At 42.4% G+C, this 11,383-nt stretch overlaps 1 pseudogene across 1 annotated transcript; it reads left to right on the top strand.

Moving 5' to 3' along the window:
* The first annotated feature begins 5,751 nt into the window (after window positions 1-5,751).
* Window positions 5,752-8,267, top strand: LOC309520365 (D(1) dopamine receptor pseudogene; annotated as a pseudogene). Its single transcript has one exon. The product of its transcript is annotated as a D(1) dopamine receptor pseudogene (transcript).
* The last annotated feature ends 3,116 nt before the right edge of the window (window positions 8,268-11,383 follow it).

Genomic DNA, 11,383 nt, shown 5'->3' with positions numbered 1-11,383 from the left:
AGCAAAGAGTTGAAGCCAGTTCCCCCTGCTCCAGTACTCCTTGCACATTGTCTCTGTCTTTATTTCTGGCCTGAGATTGACTATCCATGATCTCTCTTGTCCAAAGCTGGTTAAATTGGAAACCATGTGCTCTTTTGCCATTTTCTTTTTAAAAAAATATCTTGTCTGCTGTTGACAAAAACGTCTCCGGAAATGGATCTGTAATTGTGCTTTAGTCAAACTCCAATTTAACCAGCAGTTGTTACCTTTTCTTGTTGGATGTGAAAATGGTGTTTTGATCCCCCCCCTGGATTTCAAAGGAAACCTGTGGCTGGATGCGCATTCCTCCCCACTATGACAGAGGCATTATTGCCTGTGCTCTAGACACTCAATTCACTGTAATCTCTCCTACACATGTTTTTGTGGGTGTTTCATTGTGCTTAAGACCTGCTTGATCAGAGAGGATTGTGGGCACAGCGTCTGCACACCAGAGGGAAGGATGCCTGTATGGCAGCTTTCACAGCTTTCCTAAACTACAGCCTTTGATGTGCCCCCCCCCCATATTAAAGGCAACACATCAGATGTAGAAGCTTTCTTTTTTAAAAAGAAAAAAAAAGAAAAACTTTTCAGATGGTTTGGTTTCAAGCCTTTGGCATAACATCAATGCAAGATGCCTAAGTCGGTATACCTGTTACAGAGATCGTGCACACAGGTGGGTTCAGTTCTTCAATATTCTTTGTTTTGTCTGCAAAGTAACCTGCATTCCAGAACCAAATCACCTTGTTCTCACTTTAAAGAATCTAGCCACTCTTTCAGATCACTGGGAAGGAAGATGTACAATTTTGCAGCTGAAAAGAGGTCTGGCTGAGAGGCTGTTTTCATGCATGGGGGGGCATGGGGGTTGTCATTGGAGGACTGCTGTTTCCTTTGGAAGAGGGCACACGTTACAAGCTCAGATGAAGGTCACCATGAAGTGTTGCAGCAGAAGCCCAGGGTAATTAGAGCAAGGATAGCACTGCAATCTTTTTCTTGGGGCTGGTTTCCAAGGGAAAGCTTCTACCATGTCACTATTTTTCTATAGGAACTTGCCAAAGTACGGGAGCTGCCAAGCCTCAGAAGTTATTTTTCCTTACAGCAACAATGAGCAAGTTGCTTCCTATAGGGTAGGTACAATATGGCTTAGCTGTTGTGCTATGTGTTAACATGGCACACTTAACATGGTCCCCCCTCCTTTTTAAAAAAAAGTATAATGAGTATGGAGAGGTGGTTTTCTTTGGTAAAAAAGCCACCAATTTATTATTCTATAAAGGGTTAGACAAGTTAGGAAGCTGGCCTTCAGTTGCTCATCTACCCCAGAACAGTCTGAGCAGCAGCAGCAACAGGCTCTCTGGTACGAATCTCCCATAGCTGCTATATCGGGGGGGGGGGGGCGGCCTAACCTTGGGGGGCTGTTTGCCAGCAGTGAATGTGGCCACCCCACAGAGACTTGGAAGGAATTTACTGTAACTAACAATCTGCAGGTTATGTGTTAAAGCGAACCTCTTGAAAAGCCAGCTCCCAGCACCAAAAGCATGTCTGTGAATTATAGCAGCACTCAAGCACCTGAGAATTGTAGAATTGGAAGGGACCCTGGCGATCATCTAGCCCAACCACCAACCTGATTAACAGCCAGACACTATAGAGTTGTCCCAATGGGTTGGCCCACCCACCTGCCAAGTAAGGCATGCTCACTCATGACACCCTCTTGCCTTGCAAGACTGCCAAATGTGAAGGGAGAAGGCGTCAGTTCAGCAACAGAAGCACCGCTGGGTCTTGGGTGACCCTGCTGTGCCCTCGCTTGTGACTCTAGTTCCTCCACTCCTAGCAGTGGGTTGACACCTGCCCCCCCCCTGCTGCTCTGCTCTGCTCCTTTCCCTGGGAAAGAAGAAGAGAGATGGGAATCCTGCTTCCCTAGCCATGGAGGGGGAAGTACCTGTGTCTCTCCACCCCCCAGCCTCTGTTCTCCAGTCTCCCCGCCCCATGTCACGCTCCTGTCCCCCCTCATCTGCCAGCCTGCCACGCTACTGAGGCTGGCAAAACCTCAAGATTTTTGACATGAAAACTCTTCCATGTTGAAAACAACTCACTGCACATAGAAAACTAAGCTAACATTTCAGCAAGAGAGACTCTAGCACTCTGCCTGTTGTGATTTCACCCACAAGTTATAAATAGTTTTGGGGAATATTTAAAAATGTGGTCTTTACCCCAACCCTGGGTCTGCTGTCTCAAGTGGCAAGTCTATTCTTCTGCCTCATTCTGCTATGCATGTAGACTCAGCATAGCTGTTAACAGTTCTTATGTCTGCCTCCCTGTATTTGGGGTGGGTGGGTGGGTGGGTGGAGGGGACATGAGTCATTTTTCTTTGTGTTGCTTTTGTTTTGTTTTAAGGGCCAAAGGGCACAATGTTTTTAAAAGGAATTAGTTCTAGTTCTAGTTCAGCATGTCCACAAAGGAACTGATTCCAGTTTGCTTTTGGCCCTTTGCAAAACAAACTACTATAATTCAGTTCAGTTCAAGTTTACCCAAAGGATCCTCTGCAAATTTTGTTCTGCATTTTGTTCTACAAACTGTTGTGCTGAAGTAGAAAACATACTTAAGATGACTAAGAAAACATTGAAACGCATGCAGGGTGGAATGTGAATTGTTTATTTTCCCTGACAATTACGATTTTTAAGCCTAACAGCCCCAAGAGTCTAAAAAGTTTTTTTTAAAATGGATAAGAGAATTATGTAGAAGGTGATCTAGAAAACATCTGAAGTTCTACCCCAAAACAAACTTAATTCACATCCAGTTCACCCAGCAATAATGGGAACTACTTTCAGGTGTAGTTCATATGTTTTTGAACTAATTCAGTGAACATTGTTAAACAAAACTAGTTAATTCCAAGCTCTGATATTATTAATGGGCTGGGAAGGCGGTGGGAATAGGCTCTGTATTCAGGTGGTAGAAACAAGCTGAGTATATGGGGGACATAATATATGTAGCTGAATAAATTATTCAAGAGCCATTGTTTGAGGCTAAAACTTATTAAATAGACACTCATGTTCTCACTGATAACAGTTCCCTGCACTTAAAGATACGTTTCTTGATTTTTTTAACATTTGTATACTGTAGTTTCCAGGGCATATTGTGACATAAAACACAATAAAATAAAATTAGGAAAATTATATGCTGAAATTGCCAGTAGCAATCAATAGTAAAAAAGAGGCTTAAACAATTTATACTTTAAAAAGCCTGGGAGATTAAAGCAGGTTTTGCATGGCACTGAATTTTTATTATCTTCTATTTATACTTTGTATCTAAGGTGAACTTTGTAATTCACACTTTCACAAAATAATGCCTGGACTGAAATGCTTCAAAATAAGCACTTCTTTGAAATTTTCAAGTAGTGTGTAGGAAGTGCAGATAGTAGGTTGAAGTATACCTAAAAATGCATATATTGGTGAAGATAACATAACACAAATGCATTGGATGTGGGGAAAGAGGCTTTTAAAAAAATGGGTGTATGATTCAACATTGTATACAAAAATACATATACAATATTAGAAGAAATTTGCACTAAGATGCTGGTGAATTTTCATAAGGACTTTTTTTAAAAAATCACAAAGTGGCATGGAAATGTGAAAAACTGAGCTTAATACTAGAAAAAGGAGAAACTGACACTGACAGATTTGCCCCTCACTCAAAAGGAAGAAACGCAAAGTGTTGGCACCTCGGAAGGGCTGAGAATGGAAGGCTCACATGAGAGGAGAGGCTTCTGCAGCTGCCTTGGCTTCAGGCCTGGATGGCTACCAGTTTGGGTAGTGACTTGCACCTTCTCCTACCCTTTTTCTTCTACTGTGTAATAACATCCAAGCCTTGTGGGTCACATCGAGCCCTGCAGGAACCCAAGTGAAATTAGGACAGAATATGGGCCATTAATTTGAAGACTAACCTGAACTTAAATGAGGTCAGTGCTGCTGATTCCCAGCCTTGTTTTAAAGTGCTGCTGGCAGACTAGTGGAAGAGAATCACTTCGGACTAGTAAATTGTGCTCTGGAACTTCAGTCCGGCAGATATTGCAGACACACCTGACTAACCTTGAATTCCGACCAATTTTCATAGAATCATAGCGCTGGAAGGGACCCACAACCCCCTTCAATTATTCTATTATTGTTAATTTCATACCTGACATACCTGCATACCTGACATAGTTGGCCCTCAGGGGTGGGGAAGGGAGATACGTCCTGAACCGTATTGAACCCACCATGCTCACCACTTCCTGCAGGATTCGGGAACTGGCTGGTGCACCAAAACGGAGCAGGATAGAACTTCCTGTGTCTCAGCTGATGTGCAGAGGGTTCAATCCTGCTTTCTGCAGGATCAGTCATGCCAGCCAGTTGCTTCCTGGTGCACACAAACCAATCAGGATTGAAATCGCTGCACATCATCTGATGCATGGGGAGTTATCCTACTTTATACAAACGCATCTGTACCTACCCTGGTGCCAGATATCACATCTGGTGTGAGGCATGTGGGCATGGTTGTGGGACCACTGGGAAATTCTGGTGGGCAAAGTCTGGCTCACAAGCCAGAAGATCCCCATCCCTGCTTTGGAGTCCAGGTAAATTATTTTAGTCTGGCCTTTTTGCTGGATGTCATCTCTCCTTGTAGGGAATAAACTAGGAAAAGGCTGTGGGATTTCTTGCTTTAAAAGTTGCTTATGTTCACGTTCATAAAAAAAAAGAGAGAATGATCAGATTACTCAGTACTGAGGGAGATTATAAAAAGATATTTAAACTGAGTATACAAAACACACACACACAAAAACCCCAAAACCCACATACCTGAAGCTTTTCTGCTAGGGATTATAGGTATAGAAATAATAATAGTAAAAAAAGATGGTCAGGTTGTTTATGTATGTAACTACAGCAGTTAGGTTCCTTTATGCTCAGAAATGGAAAGATGAAGAAGTTCCCACAAAAGAAGAATGGATAAGTAAAGTGATAGACTATGTTTAGTCAGTGAAGCTAACAGCTAATGATTTAAAAATAAATAAATAAAAAGAATGGAAGCTTTTCTCAGATTATTTAAAGAAATACTACAACATGAAGAACCCACAAGCAGGTTTTGAACTATGAGCAACAGAACACTTAAAGATTATTGTGTTATGACTATGCTAAAAAAAAGAGGAAAGACAGGCTGCAGCAAAGGGGGAGATAAGAAAAACATCACAGAAAATGGGATAATATAAATATAATATAAAGTCGATAATATAAATGGAATTTTTAAAAAATACACCGAGGAAAGCAAATACCTACCACAGCAGCAGCAGCAGCAACAACAACAATCAATACATTTCCCAATACTGTACATGTAAGGAATCCAAAGTTCCACTTGGAAGAATATTCTTATTGGAAGTAATTGACTGGAGTTTATAGGAAATTCGGGGACCACAAACCAGAGCAGAGATTATGGGGCAAAAGGGAAGGGGAGTCCGTAACCAAATTATTGTAATCCCTGTACTGACGGCAGCTAAGGGGATTTGTATTCTGTAAGGAATGGGGCCCCGGCTGCCTCTGTTCCCCCCCTTAATTCACACACTGAACACAAACCTCTTCTGACTGCCCTCATCTGCTTCCTCTCCCTGCCGCCTCCAAGAGTCTCTTTTACTGAATTTGAATTTCCACCCTTGACTGCCACTAAATGAAAGACTGCATCTAACTGCTCATTCTCTTGCTCCTCGCACTACTCTTCCTGAGAGCCTGTCTGTCTGCTAAAATGCACCTTGCCTAAGGTCCCAGAGCAAAGAGTGCACAGAGATAAGGAAGGATTCTCACCAAAGCCTAGCAGGAACAGGAGCAACAGCAGCCACAGTGAGCTCAAAGGCAGAAAGAGCATCCAGCAACAGCAGCAACAGCGGAGAAATCCCAGGTCTTGTATTCATCCCATATAAAGCCTCATCCAAATCCTAGCCAGCACAAGAGGGTCGTGCTTGGGGGGGGGGGTAGCATAGAGAAGCTGATGAGCTCCTAAAAAATAGAGGGGAGGGGAGGTGGGCTTGTTATATAAGAGTCCACTTGGCAAAAAGTGTAGTAGGTGAGAACTGGCTGGCTTTGAGTGGCAGTCTGAAAAGCAAAGTGGGTGGGGGAAATGCCAGGCTGCCGGTAGGAATCTTGGAAAGGAGTGAAAGGTTGAGCATTGCTCCTTTGAGCTGAAGATCTAGCGGAGATCCTGGGGGTTGGGGAGCCAACAGCGTTTGCTTCTGAGTTTCAAGCAAAGAAGGAGAGGAGCAGGGATATGATGGGCCGGTGGTGATGTAGCAGAAGGTGAACACTCTGGACGCTGGAGGACTGCAGGTAGGCATGGATGAGCTTTACCTGCGAAGAGGAGGACGTTTTGGTGCCTCAGCCATGACTAATGATACCCTCAATAAAGAAAGCCGAGCAGAGGAAGAGCACTCAGAGATGTCCCTACAAGTGGTGTTGGCCACTTTGCTCCTCCTCCTCATCCTTTCCACCCTACTGGGAAACACCCTTGTATGCATGGCAGTGGTCAAGTTCAGGCACCTGCGCTCAAAAGTCACCAATTTGTTTGTCATCTCCCTGGCTGTTTCGGACCTCTTGGTAGCCATGCTGGTGATGCCGTGGAAGGCGGTCACGGAAGTGGCTGGCTTCTGGCCCTTTGGCAGCTTCTGTGATGTCTGGGTGGCTTTTGACATCATGTGCTCCACGGCTTCGATCCTCAACCTGTGCATAATCAGTCTGGACCGCTACTGGGCCATCTCCAGCCCCTTCCGCTATGAGCGGAAGATGACCCAGCGAGTGGCTTTTGTCATGATTGGGGTGGCTTGGATGCTCTCCGTCTTGATCTCATTCATACCCGTCCAGCTGAGATGGCACCAAGCCAAGGAGCTTCCTCCTGCCCACCAGAGAGACTCCAACATCACCTGGAGCTCAGAGGAAAACTGTGACTCCAGCCTCAACAGGACCTATGCTATTTCCTCCTCCCTCATCAGCTTCTACATCCCTGTTGTTATCATGATCGTGACATACACCAGGATCTTCTGCATTGCTCAGCGACAGATAAGGAGGATCTCCTCTCTAGAGAGGGCCGTGGAACACGCCCAGAGCTGCCAAAGCAACGAGTGTCCCCATGAAGTGTCCTTGAAGAATTCCTTCAGAAAAGAAACTAAGGTCCTCAAGACCCTCTCCATTATAATGGGGGTCTTTGTCTTCTGCTGGCTTCCTTTCTTTGTACTCAACTGCATCATCCCCTTCTGTGACCACAACCTGCATCAGCTGGCAGAACTGCCGTGTGTCAGCGACACAGTTTTCAACATCTTTGTTTGGTTTGGCTGGGCAAACTCTTCTCTCAACCCCATCATCTATGCCTTCAATGCGGACTTCCGAAAGGCCTTTACAACCATTCTGGGCTGTGGCCGCTTCTGCCCCAACAATGCTGTGGAGACGGTGAACTTCAGCAATGAGCTGGTTTCATACCATCACGACACCACCTGCCAGAAAGACCTGGTGGTCTTGAGTGACCCACAGCTTCTACCTCACACCATGTCCCTCCAAGGGGAGGATAATGATTTGACTTTTGACAAAGTCTCTGAGATCTCACGTGATACCTCCCATGATAACAAGGGAGCTGCTTTGTCAGCTATAGTGCATGTGGAGTATGAGACCGATACGTCACTAGAGAAGATCGCCTATAACACGCTGGATTAAAAAAGACAGACAGGAGGCTGTGTGAAGGGGGATGGGACACAACGAGAGAGCCTCTTCACATTTAGTCCAACTTCTGTGTTGTGTGATGGGGAGGGGTTGATGGAGAGGGGGATTTTTTGGGGGTGTGTGTGACAAATAACTGACTCTTTGACTGGAAAGGAATGTGTTTGCAGATGATGCTCTCAGAGCCTGGAGATATATCCAAGAGGGAGACTAAGGTACAGCATGGATGCAGAACATTTGTGAGCCTGAGGGGCAAGGTTCCAAGGGCCACATACCAGTGGTGGGCAGGGCCAGAGGCAGAAGTGGGCGGAGAACTGGATGTGCATTGTACCTTCGTATAGTAGGCTAATTTCTACACATGCTTGCACACCCCTCTATCCTCCATCCAGGCAAGCAAGAGACATTATCAAGCTGTCAAGGACACAATCCAGCCAGACAAAAGCACCCAAGTTGGGTGCGTAGTGAAAACAATTGAATATGTTCTACAGTAGAAGTGCAGGCAGTGGCTCACAACTAAAGCATCTTTGATGGAAACAATATGCACAGAAAGCTTGTCTGTAGTACTGAATGGCTTCTATACTTAGAAGATTGTTCTGAAGTTTTAACATTGTCTTTTCGTCACCGTGTTGATTATTTTCATGTTAAAAATGGCAGAATAGTGACAATGGGACAAAGATGATCAAGCTAAGAACAGTAAACAAAAGGCCTTTCTGATGTAAGAATCATGGCGTCCTAAACCATGATGTTGACTTGGATGCTGTGACCCTAGTGACAAAAAACCACGGTTCCTTGTTGCATCCACAACAGGATTCAGTGATTTCACATTGGCTTATGAACCAGAAACAAGCTATGGATTAAGTTCCAGGTTAATAACCCAACAGTAAACCTCACTTTCTCGATTCTAGTTTTTAGAGGCCAGAACTAAATTGCCATAACTGGTGTGTGACTGAAGGTGACAGAGATGGAGAAAGTGCTTGCTGTTTGATCCCAGCTTAATAAACTATGTGATTTTACTGCTTTATAAAGGTTACACATGAAGTGGCCAAAAGGGTTCCTAAATTGTTATAACTCTGTTGCTTTTGAAGTAACAAATTCCTTCTAGTGTGAGACATAACTGCTTTCCATCTTCATTTACATTTATTAAAATTTTATACATTCTTGACAAATTCTTGGTTTTTGGATCTAACAATTCTGTTTCCAATTTTGATTTTTCCACCTGGAAACCAACTTTTTTGTCCAATTTGTATGCCTCCATTATTTGGTAATAATGGAGCCAATCTCGCACTTTGTTTTTCAATTTTTCAAAGCTCTGCAATTTTATTCTGTCTCCATCTTGTTCCAGAATTTCCCAATATTTCGGCCATTTGGCCTCCATATTGAGTTTTTTCTGTGCCTTCGCTTCCATTGGTGACAACCATCTTGGGGTTTTCTTTTCTAACAAATCCTTATATCTTATCCAAACATTAAACAATGCTTTTCTAACAATATGATTTTTAAACGCTTTATGTACTTTTACCTTATCGTACCACAAATATGCATGCCAACCAAATACATTGTTAAAACCTTCTAAATCCAACACTTCAGTGTTTTCAAGAAGCAGCCATTTTCTCAGCCAGCAAACAGCAGCTGATTCATAGTAAAGTTTAAGGTCTGGCAGGGCAAATCCACCTCTTTCTTTAGCATCAGTTAGTATCTTAAATTTTATTTGAGGCTTCTTGCCCTGCCAAACAAATCTAGAAATATCCTTCTGCCACTTCTTGAAACAATCCATCTTATCCAAAATTTGCAATGTTTGGAACAAAAATAACATCCTTGGCAGCACATTCATTTTTATCACAGCAATTCGGCCTAACAATGATAACTTCAAATTTGTCCATACTTCTAAATCCTTTTTCACTTCAGTCCAACATTTTTCATAATTATCCTTAAATAAATTCACATTTTTAGCCGTCATGTTAACCCCTAAGTATTTCACTTTTTTAACCAATGTTAGTCCTGTCTCCTCCTGAAACTTCTCTCTCTCATTCATAGTTAATTTTTTCTCTAAAAACTTAGTTTTCATCTTATCCAACTTGAAACCTGCAACCTGTCCAAATTCTTGAATCAGTTCCAATACCCTTTTAGTACTAGGCTCTGGCTCCTGTAGAGTCAATACTAAATCATCAGCAAATGCTTTCAGTTTGTACTGTTTAGCTCCCACTTGTATACCTTTAACCTCTTGGTCCTTTCTAATCATGTTTAACAAAACCTTGAGGACCGATATAAAAAGCAATGGAGAAATTGGGCAACCTTGTCGTGTCCCTTTCTCAATCTTAAACTCTTCTGTCATCACATTGTTCACAATTAATTTTGCTTTTTGTTCTGAATAAATTGCACCTATACCATTTTCAAAACCTTGTCCAACCCCCATCCCCTGTAGATTCTTCTTCATAAAACTCCAAGAAATATTGTCGAAGGCTTTCTCTGCATCCACGAATATCAAGACTGCTTTAGTATTGATATTCACTTGTAGTTTTTCTAGAATATTAATTATATTCCTCGTATTGTCAGACAAATGTCTGCCCGGGAGAAAGCCCGCTTGGTCTATATGAATTTCTTCTGCTAACACCTTTTTTAATCTTTTAGCCAAAATATCTGCAAAAATTTTGTAATCCACATTAAGCAGCGATATAGGGCGGTAGTTCTTAAGCTGTGTCTTTTCAGTCTCTGTTTTCGGTATAAGTGTAATGTAAGCTTCCTTCCACGACTCTGGTGCCTGTCTTCCTTCCAATATTTCATTGCAGACTTCCTTCAATGGTTGTATTAACCATTCTTTCAAAGATCTGTAATATCTTGAAGTCAAACCATCTGGTCCTGGAGATTTGCCTAATTGCATGTTTTAGATGGCCCCTTCCACCTCCTGATCCGTTATCTTATAATTCAACATTAGCTGTTTTTCCTGAGAGATTTTACGTAGTCCATTCATTTTAAAAAATCGATCAATATCCATTTCTTTTTGCTTCTCCTGTGTATAAAGTTGTTTGAAGTATCTCTGAAAACACTTCCTGATCTCCAATGGGTTCTGTATATTCTTTCCTTCCACTTCCAAGTTTGTAATAGTATTGAGTTTTTGTATTTTTTTTATCTGTCAGGCCAACAATTTTCCACACTTATTTGCCGATTCAAATGTCTTTTGCCTCATCTGTTTGATCTTCCATTCTATTTCCTGATTCATCAGCTTCATATATTGTGTTTGGTATAACTTTATCTCTTTCAGGATCTCCTGTGACTTTGGTTTTGCTCTCAGTTTTTTCTCTCCTTCCTTTATTTCCCCCAGGATTTTATCCTTTTTTTCATTCTGAATTCTCTTATTAATTGCATTCTGTTGTATTAGGAATCCTCTCATAACCGCTTTGCTTGCGTCCCAAATTACTATTTTTTCCACTGTAGTGGAAAATAATCTCTTAGAGTTTTTTGGGCCTTCTTAGTCACCTCTTCATTCCTGAACAGAGTATCATTCATCCTCCATCTAAAGGAACCAATTGACGTCAATTTCATTTCCATCTTCACAGCATTATGGTCAGAACAAGTTTTAGGGCAAATCTCCGTTTTGCAGATCTTCGGAACCAGTCCCCTGGTTACCCAGATTTGGTCAATTCTTGTCCAAGTCA

Source organism: Podarcis vaucheri, assembly GCF_965113315.1.
Source record: "Podarcis vaucheri genome assembly, chromosome: 15".
Classification (NCBI taxonomy): Eukaryota; Metazoa; Chordata; class Lepidosauria; order Squamata; family Lacertidae; genus Podarcis; species Podarcis vaucheri.
This window is presented reverse-complemented; position numbering and strand designations above follow the sequence as displayed.